Raw genomic sequence first — 23,015 nt, 5'->3', positions numbered from 1 at the left:
AACTGCTCCGGGGTCCCTGAATGTGTGTGTGGGACTATTCATTACTTATGATTTCAATGGAGATTCCTCTGAGAGAGAACCATTGTTCTAGGCTTATATGTAATAAGCAAGTCTCATAGGAATAAGCGTTGGTCTTGGATTATTACTACATGGGTTCCAGAACAGAGCAGAGTGCTGGGGAGGCTGAGCAGAGAGGAGAGTCTGATTTTAGCCTCATTGATGTGCTTTATCAGCCTAGGCAGCATGGAGTAGGACAGCCATACAGCTGAGCTACTCTGGCCCCCAGTGTGTTTTTCTTCAATCAGGTACACAATTTTCAAATGATCAGTATACATAATACGGATGTATTTGAATATTATGCATGTACTTGCATTTTTCTAAGCCTTGTTGCTGGCACCTCTGAATTGAATAGGGTATACACAGCCATAATTTGTAACTCCATAACTCTAAGAGTAGTTTCTGGCACCTATGAGTGCATGGAACAAGTCTGTAAATCACTCCATATTAATTCATCCTAACCAATGTGTTCATGCTTAAAATGTTTATAACAGACTTTTAGTTGTTCTGTTGCTCAATCTAGGGTTGGCTGGACAGTGGCTATAGAGCAGTTCATAGATCTACGTTCCTTTTACCAGTTGTTGCTTAGGACTAAAAAACTGCAGTGTGGTTCATAGCTATTTGGTATCCAAAGCACACTGTGGTAGTTTGGCGATGTGATGTTGACTGGGGTTAATGAGCTGCAGTGGTATCCAGGAATCTCAATTAGACTTAATTTGGACCATGTGTTGTGTGGGAATAAGTCCAAGATCAATGGCTCTTAGCCATGGAGACAGTGACAAGTGGAGTCCCTCCAAAGGTGCATGCTGGATGTATCCACTTCTTATACAGTTAGGGAATTGTACAACTGTGGTCATGCCTACAGAACAATATAATGGCGCTTGAGAATAAGTCTTTGGAGTCCAGGACCTGTAAGCTGGGGTTTCCACCTGTACAAGAGGGTGAAGAGGTCAAAGTTCTGCTTCTCCAAATTTTATATACCAGAGTGATCCTGGATAATATGGCACCTTGCTGGAGATCTCAAAGTAGATTTGCATCCACTTGCAGAGCTCTGGATAATAGATACAAAGCAATGGCACAGTCATTGTTCAGTACAGGGGGAGCAGGTAATGAAGTCAGCAGCTCAAAGGTGGACTTTAGGATGAGTAAGAATTTAATTATCCAGACCTGAGCCAGAGTCCTGCCTTGCGGGCTGACAGTCTGAGTTCAAGTTGTGATCACCTTTATGCAATCCTTGAGAAGAGTGCCAGTGAACTTGCAAGGGTTCTTGAGAAGATTGCATGCAAGCGCTCTGACCTCCATCCTGGTTTGCAAGTTATGAGGTCACCTTGTTTTCTTTTAGGCAGTCCTTTCCCCAAGAGGCATCTCTTTGGAGCATAGCGTAGGAGGATGAGAGCAGTCTTGAATAAAAACGTGTGCCTCCTTCACGCTCCATTTAGGTATCGCCAGGTGGCAAGCCTGTGCACTCATTTTCTTTCTGTAATCCTCTTACAGCCAAGAACTATTTAGATGCAATTTCTGTCTTAATGTATAAGTCCAAGAAGGCTCCTTCTCTGCAGTTTGTATTCTTCAAAAGAAGGAAGTGGCTTTGTATGTTATTCCCAAAGCAACATTGATGCCTTAGTTAAGGCACTGCCTGTTAGTTTTTCTATTTGTTGGGGCTTGCCAGTTTTCTACATGTTTTCTATAGGCCACTTTCTACTACATCCTCACACGTGTCCAGTTTTGCCCTATAAAAGCAGGTAGAATTCTCAGTACCACGAGTCACAAATGTTACAGTAACTTTTTGTCAATGCGTTTTGACCCTCTAGGTACTGATTATTATCCCTTAACGTTTTGTTCAGAAAACTTTTCCTCGATTCTGAATCTCTTTATCTGCTTAGACCCTTCCTCCCTTACTCCATTCCGGGTTTAGAGAGTGCCAGGTGGCTTTACCTTTCTTCAGCTTGGATAGCCTATCTGCCTGGAAGTTTTATGTAACTAGTCTTTTTACTACAATCAATGTCCCTACAAGGAGACACCTGTTGCTTTCATGTCATTTTCCAAACTTTTAAGTTACAGTGGGTGCAGGTAGGAGTCACCCTTACATATAGCAGCTTTGATGAGAGAAGAAGGTGTGATTTTTTTTTTTTTTTGAAACCGTTTATTACAAAACTCAAAAAATATACAAAGATGGGCCTACAACCTTCCGGCCGGCCGCTAGCAGACAAAAGGAGCATATGATACACATTGTAGAGCGTGTGTTGCGGCTGAGGAAGATGCACAGGAGTTAGCAGCGTTGATAGCCACACCATCCGGACCCCACTGTATGGTTTCATTTTAAACTGAAAGAACAACCAGAAAAACAAACCCACAAGGCAATCCACAATCAGAAATAGCAGCATGTGCTCCCCTGAGAGGGGGACCCTACCAGTCCATAGGAGTATCAAGAAGGGGAAGAGATCAGGACTAGGGCTGGGTAAACTCAATGCCCGGAACAAGGAAGATGGGTTGGCTAAGGGGATGGGGCAGGCGACGGATCGGGCAATAACGGCGGAGCACAGATTCCCCCGCGGTAGGCGTTCCAGGGGCCCCATACTTTCACCCATGTCCCAGGCTTACCTCTCGCCACATACACCACCTTTTCCCGAAACATGCACCAATCCATATGTTCCTTCCAGGCCGAGACAGTCGGGGAACTCTGGGATTCCCACAGTTGAGCAATATCACGCTTGGACACCATATATACCAGAGTCACTCACCACGTCTGTGGCGCCGAGTAGTCGGTAGGTTCCCACACATTCAACAGGCATCTCCTCGCTTCGGGTAGCAGCACCACATGCGTAACCACACGCAGGACCTCAGGCACACCACGCCAGAATCGCTCCACCTCCGGGCATTCCCACAATATATGCAGAAAGGTCCCCAAAGCGCCACACCCACGCTTACACAACCGAAGAAGGTGTGATTGATGCATCCAGAAATTAACAGCTGGGTGACACAGGTGGGTGACACAAAAGAAGAAGCAAGTCTGAGAATGTATTAAAAATATCTTTGTGTGAATGTGACAGCTTTCACAAGGTACCCGGCTAAAGTCACTGAAGTTGATAAAGTCTAGGCTTTCACTCAAGTGAGGTATTTCAGTTAATAACTGGAGTTCAAAAAGCGATTGACTTAATCCAGATTGTGGACAATGCCTTTATTGTAAATCCTAAAGAATGTTACCTCTCTCCCACTGGGTGTTGGAGGGACAAGCAATTTCTTGTGAAAGTTTGTCTTAACAAGCTTCCCTTTCATTTACAATGCCTCCCCGTACACTTCACTGATCTTGTTGTGCTCTTAATGTTAGCCACAAAGCTTTTTACTAGAACAATTCATCCAACCTATGTTGTCAGTGTTGAAGAATTCATGCATTATGCAATATTTAAAGTAGCAACATCATTATGTGAAGCTGTTCAGACATCTACACTGGCTCCTTGTGCCCATGCTTTTCAACTTGTACATCACGGTCTAGGAAAATCTGTAAAAACTGCTAATCGGCTACTACCTAAAATCGGGCAAGACAAGCTGTTTCCGATTGAGTAAGCTGACGACATGATCCTAATGGACCACATGAAAGTGGGAATGCATAGAGCCCTGGGCGCGTTAAATGCTTATAACATCACCAACTAACTACTGGCAAACTGCAAGAAGACAAAGGTTGTCATATTTAGCTGCTACCCCAATAAGCACAAGCTGCAGTGGAGATTGAGAAACATGAAAAATAAGGTCCGCTACCAACAATAACTACTTGGGGGTGTGGTTTGCTTTTAACAGCAAGCCCAAGGCACACATCACACGCAAAGAAGAAAAGGGCAACGCAGTGATCTATGCCTTCTGCAAACTTCACTCCACCCTACACAGTCCAACCACCAATGCAATGCAATGCAGAAGTTAATCAGAGAAAAACTACTACCTTCCATTTGTTATGGACAAATAGCCCAACCGGGAGCCAAAGTGGACACCATGGAGCGTGTGCAGTGCCGCGCCTACAAGTGCATCCTTCAAATCCCTTCATATGTTCGTAACTCTTTATTATGCCTTGAGTTTGGCTTGAACATGCAATCCTTTGAGAACTGGTCAGTCATAGTCCGATACTACATCCGAGTTCGTGCATCAACTTCAAACACAATGAAACAAATCTTGAAGGTCATTTTTAAAACGTAAAGAAAACCTGATCAAAATGCCTGACGGTAACCTGCTCTAAACTACACCTGGTCACGGACAACTGGAAAAACCTTGTAGACCACCCTACTGCTTTAAAAACTGTACTGAAAGATCAAGTCAGGCTCTTATCTAGGCAGGAAGATCACAGTTCTATCAAAGCATCTAACTGCAACATTCAGGTCACACTGAACTCATACAGAGAAAAGGACTGGCAGCTATACTTAATCTGTATGTTGAGAAAGCCAGTCCTCAAGCAGATCCTATTTGCAAGACTCATGGTTCTTCCAATCAAAGACCTAAACAGCTGCTGGAAGTCACTATCAAATCCTGGGGTATGCAGCAGTGGCGTCTAGTGTCAGGGAAATGTGGGGGGGGCAGGGCGGCGGGCCTGTAACAAAACAAACAATAAAAAAAATGTTCCTTCCGGGCTTCTGCTCAACGCTTTGCTAGCTGTTCTTCTGCTCCTCTGGACACAGGCTGAAGATCTCAGACACCACTAAGGGCAATCTAGGCCCTGCTCTCATACCCAATAGAGCAGTGTCGGGATTGGGCGGAGAGGATTTGTTATGCTCTCTATCAGGAGCTGGAAGCCTGTACCTGCTGGTTTCTCCAACCTGCAACACAGCTAGTTTGGAGAGATGTCAGTGGGCATGACGGTTTGTCCAGTCTCAGACGGTCGGTCAAACCGCCATACACACTGACAGAAGTGCCTCCCCCTGCTGCAGTGCTGTGGCCCCACCCCCAAGACTCAGCTACAGGCCAAAAAATAAAATGATCATTTTATTTTTTTATTTGCCTCTGAGGGCGGGGGGGAACCCTCCACCACCATAGCGGAGGAGCCGCCGCTGCTATGAAGACTGGCTCACCGATAGAATATTGATGTCCCAAACTTCGATGTTTTAAATAAGGAATAAATAATATCGACTACAAAAATATTGACTCCCATACCTTAACCCCTTCGCTGCTAGGCCTTTCCCCCAACCCGTGCTATGCCTTTTTTTGGCTATTTGGGGTAGTTCGCGCTTAGGCCCCTGTAAACTTTTTACCACATAAGCTATCCATGCCAAATTTGCGTTGTTATTTTCCTACATCATGGGGATTCTAAAGTTACCCAGGGTTTGTGGATTCCCCTGGAAGGGACCCAGAAATTAGCCAAAATACAGCTACATTTTTTTATTTTTACAATGGGAAGAAAGGGCTACAGATGAAAGCGTCTGGTTTTTTCCCCAGCAAATGGTATCAAAAAAGGGGTTGTGGTGCTGAAATCACCATCTTCCCAGCTTTCAGCGACAAGCAGACTTTTGTCATAAAACCAAAACTTTTTACACAGTTTTGGCATTTTTCTGGGACATAGCCTATTTTTGCTAATTTTTTGTCCTTTCAATCTCTTTCTAGTTATTGGCGGAAATGGGTATAAAAGCTATAATGGCTCCTGGTAAGCTATACATTTTAAAAAAGTAGACACAATTCTGAATTCAGCAAGGGGTCATTTGTGTAGATCCTTCAAGGTTTCTTTATAGAAACTAACTGTTGAATAAAGGAAAAATTGAAAATTAGTTGAAAAAAACAGCCATTTGTGTCAACGTTTCCACCTATAACTTCTTCTAACTATGACAGCTGTTTGAAAGCAATATACCGTTACATCTGCTGGACCTTTCTGGTTGTGGGGATATATAGGACTTGTAGGTTCACCAAGAACCCAACAAACCCAGAGCCAATAACTAAGCAGCGTCTTGCAATGTTTTTTTTATTATGTACCGGGTATATAGCAATTAATTTGGAAAATATATACATGGAAAAATCGGTATGAAAGACACCTATGTATTTCTGAAATTGGAACAAAATATAGAGTTAAGAAACAGTAGATATTTGCACATTTCCGAAATTGTGAGTTCCCATACTAGCATGAGAATTACAGGTCATTTTTCAAAATGACTTCTTTTTTACACATTGTCTTTCATTTGGAAGGCAGAAATGCATCGAAAGTCAATAAGAAATAACACTTGCTCTACAATTCTGTTACCCTAAGTCTCCCAATAAAAATGGTACCTCAACTTGTGTGGGTAGGCCTAGTGCCCGCAATAGGAAATGGGTCAAAACGCAACGTGGACAGAAAACATTTACATGGTGAAAAAGGATCCGTTTTTTGCAAAGTGCCTAGCTGTACATTTTGATCCCTAGCTCTGCCTGCACCTAGGGAAACCTAGCAAACCTGTACATGTTTGAAAACTAGACACCCAGGGGAATCCAGGATGGGGTGACTTGACTGGCTCTCAGCAGGTTCTATTACCCAGAATCCCTTGCAAACTTAAACATTTTTTTTTTTTTAAACTAATCCTCACATTACTGTGGTGGAAAGTTCTGGAATCTGCGTGGCCCCACATAATTCCAGCCACCCCGCGTTCCCCAAAGTCTTCGGAGAAAAATGGTACCTCACTTGTGTGTGTAGGCCTAGTGCCCGAGGCAGGAAACTGCCCAAAACGCAACGTAGACACACCACATTATCACAGTGAAAACTGACCCTTTTTTTGCAAAGTGCCTAGCTATAGATTTTGAACCCTAGCCCTGCCGGCACCTAGGGAAACCTAGCAAACCTATAGATTTTTTCAAACTAGGCTGACACAAATTTCCTACCACCCAGCGTTCCCGAAGGTGTCCCGTTAAAAATGGTGCATCACTCGTGTGGGAGGCCTATGTACCCACGACAGGTAAGGGCCCAAAACGTATTGAGGTGACAAAACGACCTGGTTTTGCAAGGGGGGTCACCTGGGTTTTTGGCCCCGTGCTCGGCGGCCAGCTAGGGAAACCTATCAAACCTACACATTTTAGAAAACTAGCCACCCGGGGGATTCCAGGGATGTATGGCTTGTGTGAATCCCCCAACGTTTTCTTACCCAGAAAACCCTGCAAACCTGAAATTAAGCTGCAAAAAATCACTTTTCCACACATTCTTGTGTGGGAAAGTTGTGGCATCACCGGGCTGACACAAATTTCCTACCACCCAGCGTTCCCCCAGGTCTCCCGATAAAAATGGTGCCTCACTCATGTGGGAGGCCCAAGTACCCGTGACAGGAAAGGGCCCAAAACGTATTAAGGCGACATCAAAATTGCCTATCACACCCTGAGGGGCTACCACTGTGGGCATTCAGTGTTGTTGCCTTGCTGGGGTTTGTTGTGTGTTTGTAATTATTAAAAATGGAACCTTCTCACTGCTCCTTCAATGTACTGTGGACGATTCTTTGTATTCTCCTATCGAAGCTGCCGAACCTCCGGGTTGTCGGCTGAATAGCTGTGTCCAGACTCTTGAAGAAATAAAGGTTTTTTAAAAAAAAAAAAAAAAAAAAAAAAAATTGCCTATCACAAAACGACCTGGTTTTGCAAGGGGGGGTCACCTGGGTTTTCGGCCCAAGCTCAATTTGAGGTTTGCAGGGGATTCTGGGTAAGAAAACGTTGGGGAATCCACACAAGCCATACCTCCCTGGAATCCCCGGAGTGTCTAGTTTTAAAAAATGCTTGGGTTTGGTAGGTTTCCCTAGCTGGCCGCCGAGCACGGCCCAAAAACCCAGGTGACCCCCCTGGCAAAACCAGGTCGTTTTGTGATAGGCAATTTTGATGTTGTCTCAATACGTTTTGGGCACTTGCCTGTCGCAGGTACTTGGGCCTCCCACACGAGTGAGGCACCGTTTTTATCGGGAGACCCGGGGGAACGCTGGGTGGTAGGAAATTTGTGTCAGCCCGGTGATGCCACAACTTTCCCACACAAAAATGTGTGAAAAAGGTGATTTTCTCAGCTAAATTTGTGGTTTGCAGGGGATTCTGGGTAAGAAAATGTTGGGGGATCCACGCAAGCCATACCTCCCTGGAATCCGCTGGTTGTCTAGTTCTCAGAAATGTGTGGGCTTGGTAGGTTTCCCTAGCTGGCCGCCAAGCACGGGGCCAAAAACCCTGGTGACCCCCGTTGCAAAACTAGGTCGTTTTGTGATAAGCAATTTTGATGTCGCCTCAATACGTTTTGGGCCCTTGCCTGTCGCGGGTACTTGGGCCTCCCACACGAGTGAGGCACCATTTTTATCAAGAGACCTGGGGAAACGCTGGGTGGTAGGGAATTTGTGTCAGCCAGGTGATGCCACAACTTTCCCACACAAAAATGTGTGGAAAAAGTGCTTTTTTTCAGTTAAATACTAGGTTGGCAGGGAGTTCTGGGTAAGAAAACGTTGGGGGATCCATGCAAGCCATACCTCCCTGAAATCCCCCTGGTGTCTAGTTTTCAGAAATGTGTGGGTTTGGTAGGATTCCTTGGGTGCTAGCTGCTCAAGGACCCAAAATACAGAAGTAGGCACATTCCGCAAAAAAGTCTGTGCCTAGTGGGCTTTCTGCTGCCCTGGGGAAGGGGTAAATCGGGGGCTATAGCCCCGATATGCCCCCTAGAGGGGCAGAAAGACTGGCTATTTTCTTTGGGTGGGTGGGGACATTGGGATGCCCATTCTGGGCAGCTCCTACCCCTGCATATAAAAAAAAAGCAAGCATGATCTCTGCCGCCTCGTGGGCTCTCTTCCCCCCCGGGCTACTGCCCCCATCTGCCTACTGAGGGGAGGGGCAGAAAGACTGTGCCATTTTTTGTGGGGGTCGGGGCATTGGCATGCCGATTCTGGGCAGCCCCTGCCCCGAACTTTGGAAAAATAAAAATCCCTGGTGACTAGTGGGCTTTCTGCCCCCCCACCCCCCCGGGGGGCAGATAAGGGGCTATAGCCCCATCTGCCTTCCAGGAGGGGCAGAAAGACTGTAGCATTTTTTTTCTTTTGGGTGGGGGTATTTGTATGCCCATTCTGGCCAGCCCCCAAACCTATGTATATATACAAAAAAATCCCTGGGGCCTAGTGGGCTTTCTGCCCCCCGGGGTGCAGATCAGGGGCTATTGCCCCCATCCGCCTCCTGGGGGGGCAGAACGTCTTATTCTTATTTGGGGGGTAGGGTGGGGGCTATGGCATGCCCATTCTGGGCAGCCCCCACCACTGGCGCATAAAAAATAAATCCCTGCCTTCGAGAGTGCTGTCTGCCCCCCTGGGGGAGAGATTGGGGGCTACTGCCCCCTTCTGCCCCCAGGGGAGCAGAAAGACTGGAATTTCGTGGGGGGAAAGGGGGGGGCATTGGCATGCCCATCTTTGGCAGCCCCCACCCCTAAATTAATCGTAAAAAAAAAAAACTTGTCTAGTGGGCTAGGACCTCCATCTACACCCGGGGGGGGGGGGGGGGGGGGGGGGGTAGAAAGACTTATTGTGCAGGGGAGAAGGGGGCTTTGGCGTGCCCATATTGGGCAGCCCCCACCCCCAGTTTACATAGTAAAATAAACCCCTGGTTTCTAGTGGGCTTTCTGCCCCCCGCGGATGGGCAGAAAGACTGGAATTTTGTGGGGGGAGGGGTGGGGGCATTGGCATGCCCATCTTGGGCACCCCCACCCCTAAATTAATCGTAAAAAAAAAACACTGGCATCGAGTGGGCTTTCTGCCCCCGGGGGGGCAGAAAGACTGAATTTAGCCCCAAAAATATGTGGGGAGCAAAGGCCCTTGTCCAAGGGGCTGCACCCCCCTCCCTGGTGCCTAGTGGGTGGACCCCTGCTTGGGGTTCGCTCCCTGGGGCGATCACCAAGCAGGGATCCACTAGGGAGGGGTACCATTGGAAAGGGGAGATTCTCCCTTTTCCAACAAAACCTCTCCCAAGTGTTTCAGTGCTCGGGGCTGAGATAGCCCCACGAGCATTGAAACACTAAAACTGAAACTAAGTTTCAGTTTCGTTTTCAATCCAAACAATCAATCAAGTTATTTGTAAAGCACACTACATACCCGTGAGGGTTTCAAGGCGCTGGGGGGAGGTGTGGGGGCGGCTGCTGCTACTGGTCGAAGAGCCAGGTCTTGAGTTGTCTCCTGAAGGTCAGCAGGTCTTCGGTTTGTCGTAGGTAAAGGGGGAGGGTGTTCCAGGTCCTGGCGGTGCGGTGGGAGAAGGACCTGCCTCCGGAAGTTGTTAAACGTATGCGCGGGACCGTGGCCAGGGCGTGGTCAGCAGAGCGGAGTTTCCTGTTGGGTACGTAGAAGGAGAGTCGGTTGTTGAGATAGGCTGGTCCGGTCTTGTGGAGTGCCTTGTGTGCGTGGATCAGGAGCTTAAAGGAGATTCTCCTTTCGACGGGGAGCCAGTGCAGGTTCCTTAGGTGGGGGGTGATGTGGTCCCGGCGCGGGACGTCGAGGATCAGGCGTGCAGAGGTGTTCTGAATTCTCTGTAGTCTGTTGATGAGCTTGGACGAGGCTCCGGCGTAGAGGGCGTTTCCGTAGTCGAGTCTGCTGCTGACTAGGGACAGGGTGACTGTTTTCCTCGTGTTTGTCGGGATCCATCTGTTGATCTTGCGGAGCATGCGGAGGGTGTTGAAGCAGGCGGAGGAGACTGCGTTGACTTGTTTGGTCATGGTGAGTTTTGAGTCGAGGATGATTCCCAGGTTGAGTGCGTGGTCGGTGGGGGTCCCCAGTGCTGTGGGCCATCATGAGTCATCCCATGCTGAGGGGTTGGACCCGAGGATGAGGATCTAGTGTTCACGACAGCGCGTTATGCGCACGATCGTCATTAGATTGAAAACCAGTGAGGGGCCTCTGGAGGTTGGGGAAGCTATTCCCCACCTCCTGAGGCCCCCCAAAAAATGGAAATCCCTCTTCTGTTTGCAGCAAAGGAATTTCGTACCCCTTGTCCTCATGGCGGAATGGTTCCGTCATGAGCACAGGAGCACCGGTGCTCATGACGGCACCATTCCATCATGAGCACCGAAGGGGTTAACTGGTAAATACAAAAATATTGAGGTAAAAAAATATAGATGTAAAAAATATCGATGTATAAATATATATAAAATAACATAATATATATTAAATAATATTTTTAAAAATATTAAAAATATATATTACATGTAATATACATTTTAACTAAATATAACAAATAAACTTAAATTAAAAAAATATAAACACACAAACAATAATTTATACATATACATTTTTTACTTAAAAATAATGTATTCACTATTAACTTTATTAATTTTTAAAGTTTAAAATGGCAGAAAAATAATATATATATATGCTGCACATTTGAGCGGCTCCACTGCTGGTGCCTCAATCAGCGTGGCGGACCTGTTGTGACGAAAACTTGAACGGGGAAGTTATGTGCAATTGCATTTGTGACTTTGAATTAATTTTATTGATGGAACTGCAAGCAGCCCACTAGGGTCATATTTGAAGGACTACCAGTCCCAGTATACATTGCTTTGAAATTACTCACTGGAGTGTGAACTTTGGCACCTGAGTTTGATTGTGCTAACTGCAATAAATAAGGGACTAAAGTAACTGGTTGTCGTTTTGCTTGCAGTTTGTCAATATGCAGAAAAGCCTATGAAGAAGGGTGGTTTACATGAAACGCGACAGGCTCTGCTGGCGCCGAGTGCAGTTGTATCTTCCCTCAATTGGAGAATGCAAACTGGGAGTGCGTTCCGCTTTTGGGCACTTTGTGGAAATGTATATATGTATATATGTATATATGTATATATATATATATATATATATATATATATATATATATATATATATATATATATATATATATATATATATATATATATATATATATATATATATATATAAAGAAAGCATCAAAGTAAAAAAGCATCGAAAATTCCTCCGAGTCAAAAAAGATTATGCAGAAGGCAGAATCCTAACATATGCAAAACGTTTCGACTGGGTGGAAAGAGATCGACAGCTTTTTCAAAGAGAAAAATCAAATACAGTCTCAACAGACTCCAGTTCTGAACTAAGTTCCGACATCGAACATCAAACCATCCCTGCCCCTTTGGGGACACGACCACTGACTTTTTTACACGAATTTCAAATCCTCAAACAACAGAAGGATAAAGTGAGCCCCTTCGAGGGGGAGGGAAGAGGAAGAGGAAAAGGCCGTGGAAGAGGAAGACCAAAAACCAAAAAATAAGATCAAGAATAACAAGAAGGGGTGGTCATAAGAAATTCTGGCACAAGAACACAGTACATATCGATACTTGTGAAAAAACCATCATTAATCTATCGACACGCACCCTGACATCAGATGAAGAGACACTTCTAAAATTGGGTCTTTCCTTCTGCCCCACAACTGATTGGAACTATGTGGACACAAGAATCGACCTCTTCCTATACATACGAAAATTAAAACTAATGAAACTGCACCTATTATCCAAACGAGGTGAGCAACGCCCCATTACTATGGCTGGCACACAAGTATCACCCTCTCCATCTTCAAATTTCACTATGAATGATATTGGCAACATCTTAGAACTATACGAACTAGAGACAAATAATTCACAAATTAGTGATGAATCTGAAGGAATCCAATTACAATCCCTAGGATTCTCAGTAGTCACCAAACGGAGAAGTGGATTCAAAATGAAATCCAAATACAATCCCAACCCAGCACATGACAACATCGAATCATTTCATTCAGTATTGATGCATGAACTTATCAGAATGAGGGACAATCAAGATTATCGCATTCGGGATAATCTCACTAGAGGACAAAGACAAGCATTGAAAAATCTACTACAAGATCCTACCTTAACAATCAAACCTTCGGATAAAGGTGGGAATGTCGTTTTAATGAACACTGAGGACTACAAGAATGAGGCTTTGCGTCAGTTGAATGATAAAGACTGTTACGAAGTTATCAGTTGGAAGTACTATGATGAAACGATAACCAAATATCATAATCTCCTTGTGAATTGGTGGCAACAAGATCTTCTTGATGATGATGAATACAAATTTCTAAGGAATGAGAATCCGAAGGTACCATGTTTATATCTATTACCAAAGGTACATAAAAGCCTCAACAAACCACCTGGAAGGCCTATCGTGTCCTCCAATGATGGCTTACTTGAAAATACTTCTATATTTTTGGATCATTTCCTAGCTGCATATGTTAGAGACCTTAGATCCTATTGTAAGGACACTACTGCTTTTCTAAAACGTATTCATGACATAAGATGGGAAGAGGGTTTTGTTATGATCTCCCTTGATGTGTGCTCCTTGTACACATGTATTGACCAACAGAAGGGAGTCCAAGCCTGTATGTATTATTTGCAACGTCAACCTTTGGAAATGTTAAATCATTCACTAATGCTCAAAGAGATAATGCTTTTCTGTTTACAGGAAAATATTTTCTTATTCGATACCACACTGTACAGAAAAAGATCGGGCACTTCGATGGGCACCTGCTTTGCCCCAAGCCTGGCGAACCTTTTCCTGGGCTGGTGGGAGGAGCAGGTGGTCTGGAGCGACGCATTTAAAAAATTCACTGATCATGTTCCCCTATGGCTAAGATACATCGACGATTTATTTATCATTTGGGACGGAGGTGTAGACTTGGCCAGGGAGTTCATTGATGCACTATCTGTCAATGATCTGAATTTAAGCTTTACTCATTCAATTAGTCAAACCTCATGCGATTTCCTTGATGTAAAAGTCACCATTGACAACACTAACAATAGATTGACCACTGCTCTTTTCAGAAAAGAAACATCAGGAAATGCACTATTACATGCCCGCAGTCATCACCCCCCCTCACTGATTAGTAGTATTCCCTACGGAGAGATTTTAAGAGCCCGTAGAAATTGCAATACAGATAGGGGGTTCAATGCTGAGAAAAACACTATGGTTATGAGATTCAAACAACGTGGGTATAGTGATAAAATCTTGAAACAAGCCACTGACAAATTGGGAACTATTGAACACAGTGAGGTCTTATTTCGCAAAAAGGAAACTAACCCGAACAGGGAGGAGAACATCAGAGATCCCCGCATGATAACATGAAATCTGGCAATTTGAAAGCCCTGATGACTAAACACTGGGGCCTCATAAAAGCTGATTCAGTCATTGGAGACAAAGTGGGGAAAGTCCCATTAATGACTTACAGACGATCTCCATCTCTCAAAGACAAATTGGTAAAAAGTTATCAACAAATGGAATCGACTCAAACTTGGCTACATGCCAAGGATGGCTTCCACAAGTGTAATTCCTGCAAAGCTTGTAGAAATACTGTCAGCTGCAGAAGCTACAAGATGCAAGATGGCAGGGAGAAATCCATTAGAACATTTATTACATGCACCTTTGACCATGTAGTATATCTTTTGGAATGCCCGTGCAATATGCGCTATGTTGGAAGTACTAAACACCAATTAAAAAAGCGCATTCTTGAACATTTGAGGGCTATAACCAATTTGGATTTTAACTACCCCATAGCACGACATTTCTACAATGTACACAACAGCAATATTACATTACTAAAGTTCTGTGGAATTGATAGAGTAATGAAACATATACGTGGTGGTGACAGAGAGCAGCAATTGCGTACCTTGGAATCAAGGTACATAATTGACCTAAACACCAGGGCCCCTTATGGATTAAACAGAGAGGAAGAACTCAATACTCATATTGGCCAATAGCTCAGACTGTAATTATTCTGTAACCCAACTGCATGTCCCTAAGTGATTTTATCCTTTCTCTATATTGTTTAAATTTCATCTTGTTATATTGGATTCACATTTACGAATATGTCACTTTGGGATACACATTCACATTGGTTAAGACTAGCATTGAGGTTAGGTGGCTATTATGGACATGAATCCTTGATTGTTATGCCTGGTACTATGATATCGTTTTCTGTGGCTTGGTTTTTTCTGTAATAGTACATATTTGGGCATTTGTCCTATATTTTATCCCATTAGGGTCATATCTATCACAGTTTATACCTACAGGAGTAGATTTGGAATCCTTCCGAGCCTTGCAGATAAGCGATGCCATTATTGTTTAAAGGTAACATGAGACCAATACCTCTTTTTTCATATGTCCTTTCCTTTATTTTTCACACTTTATTCACACATACATTTTTTTCCAAACATAGAACTTTATTCACAAAGCGTTCTCGTTATGTGATTTTGTATCGCACTCTAGTCTATTACGTGTAAAATGGGAAATGGTGGGACCATTTCAATGGCAATGCATTGTATTTCTTCATTTTCTAATGGAGAATTGTGGTTAATGAAATTGAGAAACAGCATCCTTGATCATTTGTATGCTCTTGTTTGTTATTGACACGATACTTACGAAGTAATCCATCTATGTCTATATGCTTACAATTGTGCAGTAAAACCCCTCTCTATTTCCATGATCTGACGTATAGGAACATGGAGGATGTTAAGAATACAATTATGCATTTAGAACGAAAGGTATTATTCTTTCACCTTTAATTTTCTTTCGATTATGTCTCACTCCTTATCTCTAAATTGAGAATTATGGTTGAAAAAACGAAAAAAAGTGTTTTCAATTATGTGTTTTGTATTTGACTTTTGTGCGATACTTACAAAGTAACTCGTCTATGTCTATCATGACGCTGAATATTTAAAAATGCTTATTTTGTAACGCTTTGGCAACTTGACAAAGGCCGTTTTACGGCTGAAACGCGTTGTTGTTGGTGAGCGATTAAAACACCAGGACGGTGTGCCGCCTCATTCCTATCGGATTGATTTACATATATATATATATATATATATATATATATATATATATATATATATATATATATATGTATATATTTTCAAACTTCATTCAGCTCCTCCTGGGATATCCGCCCATAGTCTGGTGGCGCACGGGGCCGGTAGAGCCACAGCCGGCACAAATGATAAATCCAATTTTCCAAAGTAAGGCGCGCTCTCAGTTTAGGGTATAATAGCGATCTTTTATTCCGACGTTACGCGTTTCGAGAGTAAACTCTCTTGCTCACACGCGCCTTACTTTGGAAAATTGGATTTATATATGTATATATATAATTTAAAATAAAAAAAACTATAATAAATTAATACATTAAACTATTTAAAAAAGATGTAAACTAACATTTCCCAATAAAATAACTGCAACAGTAGGGAAAGTGTTGGATAGCGGAGGAATTACATTTACTATTCCAACTCCAGTAAGTGCAACAGTAGGGAAAGTGGTGGATAGCGGAGGAGTAAAAATTACTATTCCCATTCCAAAAAGAGCAACAGTAGGGAAAGTGTTGGATAGCGGAGGGGTAAACATTATTATTCCCACTCCAATGATTGCAATAGTAGGGTAAGTGTTGGATAGCAGAGGGATTACGTTTACTATTCCAACTCCAGTGAGTGCAACAGTAGGGAAAGTGTTGGACAGAGGGTGGGGCAAAAATTACTATTCCCACTCCAGTGAATGCAATAGTAGGGAAAGTATTGGATAGCGGAGGGGTAAAAATTACTATTCACACTCCAAAGAATGCAACAGTAGAGAAAGTGTTGGATAGCTGAGGGGTAAAAATTACTATTACCACTCCACTGAATACAACAGAAGGATAAATGTTGGATAGCGGAGGGGTAAATTTTTTTATTTCCACTCCAGTGAATGCAACAGTAGAGAAAGTGCTGGATAGCGAAGAGGTAAAAATGTACTATTCCCACTCCAGTGAGTGCAACATTAGGGAAAGTGTTGGATAGCAGAGAAACAAAAATTACTAATAACACTTAAACAGTTGAATTTTTTTTTACAAAATTTGAAAAACCATTAAAAAATATATATATATTTATATATATATAAATTTAAATCTATTAAACATATAAAAAGAACACATATTGGAATATTAATTACATGTAACAGAAACCTACAAATAGTATATAAGATAAATCAATATATACGACCCAAGACATGTCTGGGCATCACAGACGGGTTGGATGGGACCCGGTACGAATAACTTTTTTACACTAAGGGCAATGGTAGTGGCCAAAAGAGACATAGCTTCTGCCTGGAAGTGTCCTGACCCTCCCTCCGTAAGGGAGTGGCAGGCCGGGGTGGACCGGTGTGCCATGCAAGAGAAGACAATGTACATAGCACGTGGCTGCCACAAGAAATATCGTAGGGTCTGGGGGAAGTGGTTGGGGGGAATGGTCTGATCTTGATGGGGATGCTCCAATATCCGTCCTTTTGAATTTATACGTCTTTGACCTTTGGGTTGTCCGGATTAATGCAAATAATCCTTTGTTATCATGGTATCATGGTGATTGGCTGGTACTTTCAGTGAAATCAATAAAAATGTGTTTATCAAAAAATAAAATTAATACATTTATAAACAATAATTAATTAAAATCAGCAAATATTAACAAACAAAAAGATTATTTAAAAGATAAATGTATTTATTTTATTTCACACCCTATAACACCACACCAATAACAAAACAGTTCAACATTTTTAATTACATTTATTTCCATAATTAACATAATTAATAAAACATTAAAAAACATTGCATTAATAAACAAAGAGAAATAAACAATAATTGAGTACACAAGCTTTAACACTCTAAAGTCCTCAACACAAACCTAAATTAAACTATAAAATAATAAAACACAATTATATATTTTTTTTAAAATATTACTATTACCAACTAATAATTAAATAACAAATTGTTATTTAATACCCAACCTTTACCGCTTAAAAAGTAAAAACAAAAACGCAAAAAAATTAACATTTACCCAAAATAAATATCAAATAATTAATATTAACTATAAATTAATTAAACACAAATTACTTTCCACCCTTTACTCCTATAAACACCACAACACAGACATAAAATTACACAATTACCATAATTAATTACCAATTATTGAATTACAATTAACAATTATTAATTCATCAATTAAAAATAATTTACTTCCCACCCTTTACACCTATAAAAACGACAACACACAAATATAATTAATTACACAATTACCAAAATGAATTACAAATTAATTAAAATTAATTAACAACTAATGATTAATTCATAAATTAAAAATACATTTCTTCCCACCATTTACACCTATAAACACCACAACACACACCTATAATTAATTACACAATTACCAACCAATGATTAATTAATTAATAATAAATTAATTAAAATTAATTACCAAGCAATGATTAATTCATGAATTAAAAATAAATTCATTCCCACCTTTTACACCTATAAATACTACAACACACACCTATAATTAATTACACAATTACCAAGAAATTATTAATTAATTAATAATAAATTAATCACTTAATTTAAACATTTAACACTATAACATCTCAATTAAACAATTATTAATAAATAAAAATGAATCAAATTAAAAATAATTAAATTAATTACCACCCTATTCCCCTATAAACCCACAACGGAACTACAAATGCTAAAATAAAATAAAAATGAATACATTTTATATAATTAAATTACTTCCCACTCTATTCCTCTATAAACCCACAACCCGATACGCAACTTAAAATGCAAAATTATAATTAAAAAAATTAATAACCACTAAAAATGTAATACATATATTAAAAATATAAGTACATCTTATACAAAAAGCATACATCACATACATATAAAATATATACTAAAATACATAATAAAAAACGATTTTTTTAACAACTATATTTTTGCAAACGATATTTAACACTTCAATATTTAAAATGATATTTCTTACCTTAAGTAAATTTTCTTGACCACAATATTCTTGCTGTCGATATTCCTGACCCACGATATTGATTACTCGATATTTGTGCAACTCGATCACTCACAATCACAAGAGGAATCCTTGGCTCATCCGATCTGCATATGCCGGGTCTTCTTAAATGCACGCCACACTTTAATAAAGCTTCATTTTTTTTTTAAATACAGTATACACACATGCAGCGAGGCGGAAGATCTCCTCTTCAACCTGGAACCGGCCACGAAGTTGGCAAGATTCGCCCAATTCATTGAGCAATCACAAAAGCTGCTAAAACCATCAAGTCTCTCATAAACCTTTTGGCACTTTTTTATCACATATCTGTACCCAGGTGGACTAAGAAAAACAGACACTACGAGGGACAAGCAGCACTCGCCACTTTAACCAACGGTGCTAACTCGAAGGGCCAGAACTCAGTAATATCAACCCAGCTCCCTGTCATGCACCGGTTGTGAAACAGGGAGTATTGTTTACAATCAGCACATCACATCTTAGTGGCCCCGCCTTTAGGTTGCCGGTCTGAAAGCCCTAAAAGCACAGTCCATGCCCTCACAATTTTCGCACTTTGACCTTGTCACCCATCCTGGGTGCCTCAAACTGCGTCAAGCACGACCCCACCCGACAGGCTCCTTTTGACACTCCTGACCCTGCCTGACATTCTTGACACACCAGCACTTTAGCACCGCTGTGCTCTCCGCCAGCCATCTAAAAAATTTAAAGCATAGCCTATGTTTTTTTATTAGCACTCAGCACTCTGTGCTTTTTGTTGGCTGCAGGAAGGATTTTATCTCACTGTTTTTAATGGGTGATGAATGTTGTTTAATCAGTTTTTTACATGTTGTGAAATTTTTTGACAATATGAGCTAATTCAAACTAATAAAGAATAACTTAGTCACCAAGGAACAATGGCTCTCCGATCAGTTGTATCAGTGTAATAGAAACCTTTGTAAATATGCCCTGTTTTTTGTAATATTAAGACTTGTTAGGGGAAAAGGTATATCTCTTTTTTTTAAATGTACTATACCCTTTCTTGCAAAGCATAATCTTAAAAGATCCATTATTTGGGGTAGATAGGCTAAGCCAGCTGTAGAGAGGAAGTTATGTCATACCATGTTATGTTATGTTAACTTGTAGAGTGCGCAAATAATAAGGTGGGTATCCTGGTGCTTAGAGATGGAAAAGTTGCCCGATCTTGGGCTTATTGTAGGAGCGAGGTATGTAAAGGCACAGCCACTGGCTCTTTGGATGCGAGGGGCATAGATTAGCAGAACACTGGCAGAGCAAAGGTTTCTGGCAGGGATGTGAAAACTGATGTGGCTGTTCAGGTACACAGGTCTCAGGATGTGCTTTCTGTGTGTGTATGAGTAGTTTGAAAAAGAAGTTTGTGGATGGGGAGCCAATGGAGGTTTTAGGGGTGAGTGGGTATGTGGGTGTCGGCTGGGAGGTCTGCCTTCTGTGTTCTGAATAGCCTGGACCTCTTGATGAGTTGAGATGAGATTCTCATATAAAGTGCATTACTGTTGACCAGCTTGTTGGTGATTAGAACTTGGATAATAGCACTACAGGTCTTGAGAGGAAGCCATCTGAGGTTTTTCCTGAGCGTTTGAGGGTGTAGAAACAGGAGGGGATAAAGTTACTTTACTGGGCACTGAGATATGGCTGTCAATCACGATCCTTAAGTTCCTAGCTTGGCTTGATGAGGTGGGCGTGGGTCTTAGTTCTGAAGGACCAGAGTGAGTTGGCTTTTCTAAAGAGTACTACCTCTGTCTTATCTGAGTTCAGCTTTAGGCAGTTGAGCTTCACCAGATGGTGACTTCTGACAGGAAGTTGATAAACTTTGCTTGGGTGCTGTGAGTGTCAACGGAGAAAATGAGCTGAGTGCCGCCAGCGTACGAGATAATGTTAAATCCATGGGTACGGACAATGTTGGCGAGCAGGGCCCTGTAGATATTGACAAGCATGGAGCTGAGATATGAGCCTTGAGGGGACACAATTGTGGCTTCAGCAAAGCTCTCTTTCTGAGTATTGGTGCCATGGACTGGGGATGAGAAGAACCAAGGGGGGTACTGGTCTCTGTCATAATTTGAGAGACAGCCAAAAGTATATCTCTGTCATAACTTGAGAGACAGCCAACAGTATTTCTAAGTGGAATGACTGCAGTATGTTGCTATTGCAGAAGTGGATGGAGAAGATGTCAGCCACAATCACTAAGACAAAAAACATGGTCGAGGAGCTTGAGAAAAGGGTGACAAAAAGCCTGAAACCCAGGCACACGTGCCGTGCAGAGATGGCACAACGCACAGCCCTCAAGAAATGTGCAATAACTGCAATGGTGGAAATGAAGAATGAGAGAGGTGCCTCTCAACGGCTAGGGTGTTCAGAATTTGAATGCAGGATTTCTCAACTGCTAACGATTTGGAGGCCTTCCCTTCTCCCATTTGTAATTAGTGAAGTGATCATGGAGAGTATGTCACTTTCAAAAGAGCTCCATAATGGGGCCCAGGAGTAAGATACCAGGTCACTGCATATTTGGGCAGCTCACTGAAGAGGGAGCTGGTGATGAGTGTTGTGGTCCAAAGAAAAACATGAACATTAGGGGCAGATTCCGATCTCGCTGGGAGAAGGCTTCCGTCCGACTCGGATCCGGAGGGCTTTCCAACCGACTAGTGCTCCGGGGCTCCGAGCGCTCGAGTACGATGCGAACGAGTGCTGACGGACACGGGTCGCTTGGAGCTCCATTGAAGTCAATGGGAGCCTGTTGAATGACGCTCCCATTGACGAAAAAGGGAATTTGCGCACAAGGTCGCCCCCGGTAGTGGGGACGCGTCTGTGCCACCCTCACCATACATGCATGTGTAGGGGGGACCCTTGCCCCCCGTGTTCAACTCGTACGACCACGGGTGAAGGGGGGTCCGGCGCGGACCCCCGAAGTCCGCTTCCAAGAGCGTTTACGTGTTGGAGGCTCCGCCTCGATACAGCTGTCCGAATCGTGCATCGTACTGGCTCGGTCGGGAATCACCTCCATTGCACAGCACGGTTTGCTTACGGACGAGACGTACGGAGCGGTTCGGACCCGGAAACGATTCGGTCGGCGATTTCGCGTGTCTCGCATCGTACTTGCAAGCTCGTACAGCTGTACGAGTCAGTCGGGAAACATGCGTATGGCTCGTCATTTTTACGGCCAGATCGTGCTCGGAGCCCTTCCGAACGAGATAAGAATCAACCCATATGTGTAATAAAATCTTGATTTTTAAGACATGAGGCAGGTGACACAGAGGATGAGGCAAGACTGGCAATGTAATAAAAAATAACTTATTCGTTTGAACGTTGCAGCCTTTGATAGTTCCTGGAGTCTAAGAACTGCACTCTTGAGTCATTGAAGGCGATGCTGTTTATGTTTTCACTCAAGTGAAGTCTTCTCATGAATATCTGGAGTCTAAGAACAGTGACTTACTCGATCTTGATTGTGTGAACGCCACCTCTTAAGCATGTTTTTTAAAATCCTCTGTTTTAAAAAATCCCCAATGACTAAGATGTTGCATCTTGTCTGTTTTGGGATGTTGAAGAGTGGGTTGCATTTCTCTGAATGTTTGTTTGTCTTAATTATCTTACCGTCCCCTTCCAATGCCTTTCACACACACCTTTTTCTTCAATGGTCTCATTGGGCTGTGGGCAATAGTGGGCTTCTCCTTTCAGCATTCATACACGGTTAAAATTTATATTATATATTTGAGTGTTGGTTCTTTGAGTTTGAACCATTATATTTGACTCTTTGTCAATGGATTTCTTGCAGCCACTGTCATTACAGTCGCTGCTGTTTTGCTCAATAAAACATAGTTTACACGAAAAACATTCTATTTTCAGTTACCTTTTATATAGCAAACCTATTAAGATGTGTAGCAATTCATTTCCTAGCCACACCTCCTTGTTTAAACAATCACAGTACTAAAGTAGAAGAGTACAATTTGTAAAATACAACTAACTTAATCACCAAATACTTTGGCTCTTTGACCTTTGAGGATTAGGTCGGAAGAGGCTACCTCAGGGCTACCTCCAATAAATGAAAGTAGGATGGAGGAAGGTGGAGATCTCATACAATAGCCGACTAAATCGCATTTCTGAAAACCACACAAGAGTATTGGTCAGAAGTAAGATCATGATAATATTCACCTTT

At 42.3% G+C, this 23,015-nt stretch overlaps 1 protein-coding gene across 4 annotated transcripts in view; it reads right to left on the bottom strand.

The window, feature by feature from the left end:
• The window catches only part of ZFAT (zinc finger and AT-hook domain containing), a 1,096,910-nt gene that overhangs the window by 557,303 nt on the left and 516,592 nt on the right, over positions 1 to 23,015 (bottom strand). The window lies entirely within an intron of this gene.

This window comes from Triturus cristatus, chromosome 5_1, assembly GCF_964204655.1.
Source record: "Triturus cristatus chromosome 5_1, aTriCri1.1, whole genome shotgun sequence".
Taxonomy (NCBI): Eukaryota; Metazoa; Chordata; class Amphibia; order Caudata; family Salamandridae; genus Triturus; species Triturus cristatus.
Note: the sequence above shows the minus strand (reverse complement) of the source record. Positions and strands in the feature narration are given on the sequence as shown.